Here is a 6,170-nt window from a genome sequence, read left to right as displayed (position 1 = left end):
ACGGGTTCGTGCCCCGGTCCGGGAAGATCCCACATGCCGCAGAGCGGCTGGGCCCGTGAGCCATGGCCGCTGAGCCTGCGAATCCGGAGCCTGTGCTCCGCAACGGGAGAGGCCACAACAGTGAGAGGCCCGCGTACCGCAAAAAATAAATAAATAAATAAATAAATAAATAAATAAAATATTAAAAATGTATATTTATTCAGCTCCTACTATATACCAGGCATGATTCTAGGTGCTTGGGATACATACTGAACAAAATAGATCTCAGCCCCTGTGGACATTACATTCTGGTGGTGCTGTTTGCTTTTCAGTTGACAGTTTTCCAACATCATTTTCAACTACTCTAAAATAATCCTTTAGTTTAGATATGATCCTGACTGTCTCATAAACATAACATGTTCATTCCACTTCTTTGTTCACACTGTAACCATCCTTCTGATTTTGGACACAGGCAGCAGTAAGCGGCAGCAGGAAGCAAGATCTTAGTTCCAGGACAGGGAGTCCTAACCACTGGACCACAGGGGCCAGCAGCTAGGGCCTGGGTCCCTGTTTCTTACCTGCCTTGTCAGGAAAGAATTCAGGCAAGGAGGCAGAAGGTAAAAAGAAAAGCAAAAAGTTTATTGGAAAAACAAAGTACATGCGGAAAGACACACGGGCAGAGTCGCACCCTTGGGAAGTTTAAATCCTTTTATAAGGGGGCAGTCTTCCAGGTCTTTGTCTTCTTTTGGCCAATAGCAGTCTTTTGACCCCATGGCTAATTTGCTTCTGGACCCTCCCCTGGGTGCGCACGCACCCCTAAGTTAAGGTGGAGCCCACCACGAAGGCCTCTGGGAGGAGATGGCAGGACTTACTATGGTCTGGCATCCCCTGCCTTTTTGACCCCACGAAGGCTTTTGCACATTCGCAATGTCTCCCGTGTCCCAAGGATGGGAAGAGTATGACCTTTTGATCCTTTAACAGGGTTTAGTCCCACTGTCCCTGCCATACAAATGCCCAATGTCTGGTTATTTACCCTATTCCTGTTGTTGGTTTTTATAACGAGGTGCAGATCTTGAAATATAGACAGGAGTCCGGTCATAAATATGTAGTCCTGGAGCCCGTTTGTCTCTTGCTTCAGGAAGTATAAACAGGGGGCTGGTAATGAATGTCCAGCTTGGAGCCCATCTTCTTCTCACTCCAGGAGGTGTGAACAGGAGGCCAGTTGTAAATGCCTAGCCTGGAGCCCATCTATCTCCTGCCTCACTTCTAGGCATTCAAATCTAAATTATCCTTCAAGTCCCAGCTCAAGATCTACTTCTACTGTAAAGGTGAAATAGTAAACCCTTATTAATAATCCTCTCCTAAAGCGTTTAGATTTTTGGCATTTAAATCATATTGTCTGATATTATTTACTATTGTTTCTTTTAGCTCTACTAGATCCAAGATTCTTGAAGACAGGTATCACAACTTACACATTTCCTGTTTCTTCCATAGTGCTTAGCAAGCACAAAGCAAGGAGTAGCCATCCATAAAGTATCTCACTATGTTTCCTGTTAATAGGTTGTTGTTCTCTAGCAAATTACTAATATTTTTCATCATTTCGTAGTTATAAGCTACTGATAATTGTTTTTACTTGTTTCATGACAGCAAAAGAGAACGAAGAACAGACCCTGGATTCAAAGTATCCTGTACTGGAATACTGGTTACATCATTTTTGAGCTTAACTGTTGTTATTTAACTTCTCTAAGTCCTAGTTGCCTAACTTATAACTTGGAAATAATTATCCTCCTAAGAAGGTTGTTTTGAGAACAAAAGAAATACAATAATGAGAATACAATAATGTTATGCTCCCTTCTCTTTTCCCAGCCCACAATCATAACCTCTGTTACAAGGACTTATGGTAAGAAAACACCTTCAGACTTAAGTCTCAAAAGTTTTAATTTGGGGACTTCCCTGGTGGTCCAGTGGTAAAGAATCCGCCTTCCAATGCAGGGGACGTGGGTTCAATCCCTTGTCAGGGAACTAAGATCCCACATGCTGCGAGGCAACTAAGCCCACGTGCCACAACTATTGTGCTCGTGCGTCTCAATGAGAGAGCCCGTGTGCCACAAACTACAGAGCCCACATGCCCTGGAGCCTGTGCGCCACAACTAGAGAGAGAAAACCTGCATGCCACAACTGGAGAAAAGCCCATGTGCTGCAACTAGAGAGAAACCTGAGCAGATCTGCGCTGTAACGAAAAGGATCCCGCATGCCTCAACAAAGATCCCGTGTGCCACAACTAAGACCTGACGCAGCCAAAAAAAAATTAAGGAAAATAAGTAAAATAAAAAAGAACTAAAAAAATTTTTTAATAATAATTTTAAAAAAGTTTTAATTTTGACATGGCTATGAAATTTTACTTTTGATTTCACTAATTAAACAACATTTGTATATTTATTGAACCTCCCACTACTGTGTGTAAAGCACTGGTTTAGAACAAATGATAGGAGAGTCAATAGGACAGACACAGTATCTATCACCAGGGAGTTTACAGACTAACAAGGAAAAACAAACTGAATGTTTTTCCTTGGCATAGAATTATGAAGTAAAAACTCATTCTATAATGGACATAAAGTCACCATTATTTTAGGTATTTCCTACCATAAATTAGTAATATGGAAATGGACCATGTACAATTTATATCTATTGAGTGTCTACAATCATCAGTCATGTGACTCTACTGTATGTAGAGAATAAAAAAGCCATCTGACAAATATCTTAGTTACCAGTATGAGGCTGGGCATCAGAATGGACAGATGAACAGAGTTTCCTTCATTTTGCTTCAGTTTACTTCTAATTAGTACCACTACCATCTTACATTTGTATTGTATATCACAGTTTACTCAACACCTTCTCAAATATTATCTCACTTACTCCCAACAACTGCAGTAATAAAATCAGTCAGGAGCCAGAGTAGACTGAGCTTTTTGGAACATATCGACTAAAAGGAAAATTCAGTCAAAATAGATTTAGACTACTAAGAAATGTAGTCTTTTAAATGTATACATTAGAATTTGAAAGAAAAATTTGCATATTACAAATTTTACTTATTTTTATAAACATACACTATGGGCTATTTTCTTTAAGATTATGGATTTACATCAAGATATTATGCCACTAGGCCTGCTATGTAGAAGCTGAAGTTTCTCTTTAAAGAAACCATTGGATCACCTTTCAGTTACATCTTCTATGGAATACGATTAGGCTTCCAAGAGCAAACTATGGGAGCATCAGATCAAACACTTTAAAAGACAGTTTATTTGTATATTTTGTGAATTCTAGTTTATTAACTATTACGCATACAACAAAAAAATGAAATCTTTTGGGAAGTTTCAGTTTATCTTAGCTGTAACTGCAGTAATGAAGAAAATACATTTCTGTTGTCTTCTAGAAAAAACTGTTAATAAGGGAGTTATATGTTCCCAAAGACCAAAGTGATAGTGACAAAAGTAATTTAAATGAGAAAATCCTAGGAGAAAGGTGAAACTTCTGCAGAAACTGTTAAGGTTGCTGACTCAGCCATCCTCTTGACACCAAGATGTTCTCATTTCAGAATGGGCTCCATACTGAAATGTTATTTACCTTGCAAAACCTATCTCAAATACAATCTCCTTAAGAAAACCTTCCATAATTCCTCCAAAAGGCATGAATATAGAATTGCTAACACAGCAAGGAGAGATCAGTTATGTACTCTTGGTGTTACCGAGTCCAAGCTCGCGCTGCTTGCCGCACAACTGGCCAATAAATCAGAGACGAGGTGCTGAGGCAAGGAACACTTTATTCGGAAAGCTGCAAGACTGAGAAGATGGCAGATAAGTGTCTCTGAAAAACCATCTTCCAGGGGTGTGGATGCCAGTTTCTTCTACAGCACAGAGAGGGGGAGGAGATGAGGAAGTAAAGTAAAAAGGCCATAAGTTTTGCAAATATCCCCTGGAATGGCCAGCCTCGAGGAGGGGATGTGTTAATTTCTTCTTTCTTGCGGCCATCCACAGGTGGAACAGGGGCCAGATGTTTCCCTGAACAAAGTCACTTTGGTTTAACCTTCAGGCAGAGGGGCAGGGTTCCCCCAGGCAGAGCATTATGTATACACACTATCCTTTTAGGGAACAAAAGCAGCAGAAAGCAAAGGTTAAAGAAACGGATCCAACATGGAGTCCAACTTGGCTCTTCCCTGTTACATTAGAATCTGCCCTACCATCACAGCCACAAACCTAGTCCCAGTGACCACCTCTGGGTGGTTTCCCCACATCCATTCTTATCCCCATTCAATTCAGTGTCTACACAGGAGTCAGGGTGACCTTTTTGATTAAGATACAAATTTGACTGTGGGACTTCCTTGCTTAAAATCCTTCAGGGACCTTCCACTACTCTTCAAATAAGGTCTAAATCCTTTGGATAACATGACAGGGGATTTCACTGCAATGTTCTCTCACTACATTTGAGTGGTTTGAAAACTTCCCTATAAAAGTTTAAGAAAGAAAAGAAAAAGCTGTTCCTAAATCCTTAACATTGTTTAAAAGGCCCCACATCATCTCTGGGGCCCTAACCACAGCCCCCTTTCGCTTTCCACACTCTTTCCAACTGCTCTGACCTTCAGTTCCCCAAACCTTCCCAAGCCTCTGTGGAACTGATTTCCTTTACCTGGACCTTTCTTCCCTCCTTTGGGAGTCACCTTCACCTAATTCCTACTTACCCGTAATAACTTGAGTGCAAAGATTACTTTCCTAGGGAAACCTTAACTGATTTCTTCAGCTGGGATATGTACCCCGGTTATACGCTCTCACAACACCCTACATTCTTCCTTTTTAGCTTCTCTCTCAGTAGACTGGCATTCACTTGTGTGGTTACTTGTGTCCTCCAATGACAATGTAAAGTCTTTAAAGGCAAAAGCCTATAATGGTCACCATCATATCGTTAGTACTCAGCACACAACAGGTACTAAAAACACTCAGATGATAAACTAGGTAATTAGCATTAAATATTAAGTAATTAAAGTATGCATGTAAAGTATTTACCAAACGCAGGGCTAAGGGTCAGTGCTCAACGCACTGCAGTTTTTGCCTTGCATCATTGTTTGTGTGCTTAATCACTCCCTCCATCCTGCACACAATTCTTATTCATTTTTGGATTCCATCAGTGCCTCGCTCTAACTTCAGTGTTACACATACGTGCTCATCATTCAATGGATTTAACTGCTTTTTAAACCAAAATGACTTTCAGCATATTTACAAAGAAGACACAACATCAACTTTTTTTTTTACAACATCAACTTTTAAAGAGTTTCCCATTAAAACTAAAGTATCAATATAATTAAAAACCTTATCAACAGTCCAAAAACACACTTGAGCTATGACTATGAAGTGAAGAAGCTGGTTTGTTTTCACGTCGCTTACACAATCTGTCACACTTTACAATTCCACATTGACATAAACAGACTGTCAATTTCCTATCTTTATTATTACTTCTTTTAAATTTATTTTTTTGGTCGCCTTTCGGTATGCGGGATGTTAGTTCCCCCGACCAGGGGTGGAACCCGCGCCCCCTGCAAGGGAAGCGCGGAATCTTAACCACTGGACCGCCAGGGAAGTCCCACCTGTCTTTATTTTCAATGATCTCGAATAAGTACGAAGGAAGCAACGCTGGATGCCACCCTAACGCTCGTCATTGCTAACAAGTAAACTGCAAATAAAAACAGACACAGAGAAAAATAGAAATTAAATATGAAAACCGAGACCATCAAGCCTACAAAATAAAAGTGAGTTGCGGGAGCCAGCTAATGAAGTTATCGAAGAAATGTCCACCCCAAACAGACATGCTCTGTATTTCTGTACTGCACTTCTGCATTTTGAGAATAGAGAACTCGAAGTTTCCGAGCGCTCGCAGAGAGAGAAAACCACCGGGGCGCTTTTTCCCGGAGTCCGCCGCTCGGGAAAGCAGCGCCGTCAGCGGGTCCAGAGCCGCGCCTCACCTGCGTTGACCAGGAGTCCCGCCCCGGCCGTCGCGCGACTGTGCCCTTTCGGGGTCGCAGACGCGAGCACCGAAACCGAGACAAAGACCGGGTGCGGCGACTCGGCCCGACCCAACGACCGCCACCGCCCCGCCCGGGAAACGCCCGCCCACCCCCGGCGGCCAGCCCAGCCGAGCGCGGC

The 6,170-nt window shown here is 41.9% G+C and overlaps 1 protein-coding gene across 3 annotated transcripts in view; it reads right to left on the bottom strand.

Moving 5' to 3' along the window:
* UBXN2A (UBX domain protein 2A) overlaps window positions 1-6,170 on the bottom strand; it is a 46,320-nt gene that overhangs the window by 39,146 nt on the left and 1,004 nt on the right. The window contains exon 1 of one of the 3 annotated variants that reach the window (XM_007114755.3): window positions 5,990-6,048. The exons of the other annotated variants lie outside the window; for them this stretch is intronic. The gene's annotated coding sequence lies outside the window, so the exon portion shown is untranslated. Of the gene's footprint in view, window positions 1-5,989; window positions 6,049-6,170 lie in introns of those variants that run through there. 3 annotated transcript variants of the gene reach the window in all.

Source organism: Physeter macrocephalus, chromosome 12 (assembly GCF_002837175.3).
Source record: "Physeter macrocephalus isolate SW-GA chromosome 12, ASM283717v5, whole genome shotgun sequence".
NCBI classification, from domain to species: domain Eukaryota; kingdom Metazoa; phylum Chordata; class Mammalia; order Artiodactyla; family Physeteridae; genus Physeter; species Physeter macrocephalus.
The sequence above is the reverse complement of the archived record's forward strand: the minus strand, read 5'-3'. Positions and strand labels throughout refer to the sequence as shown.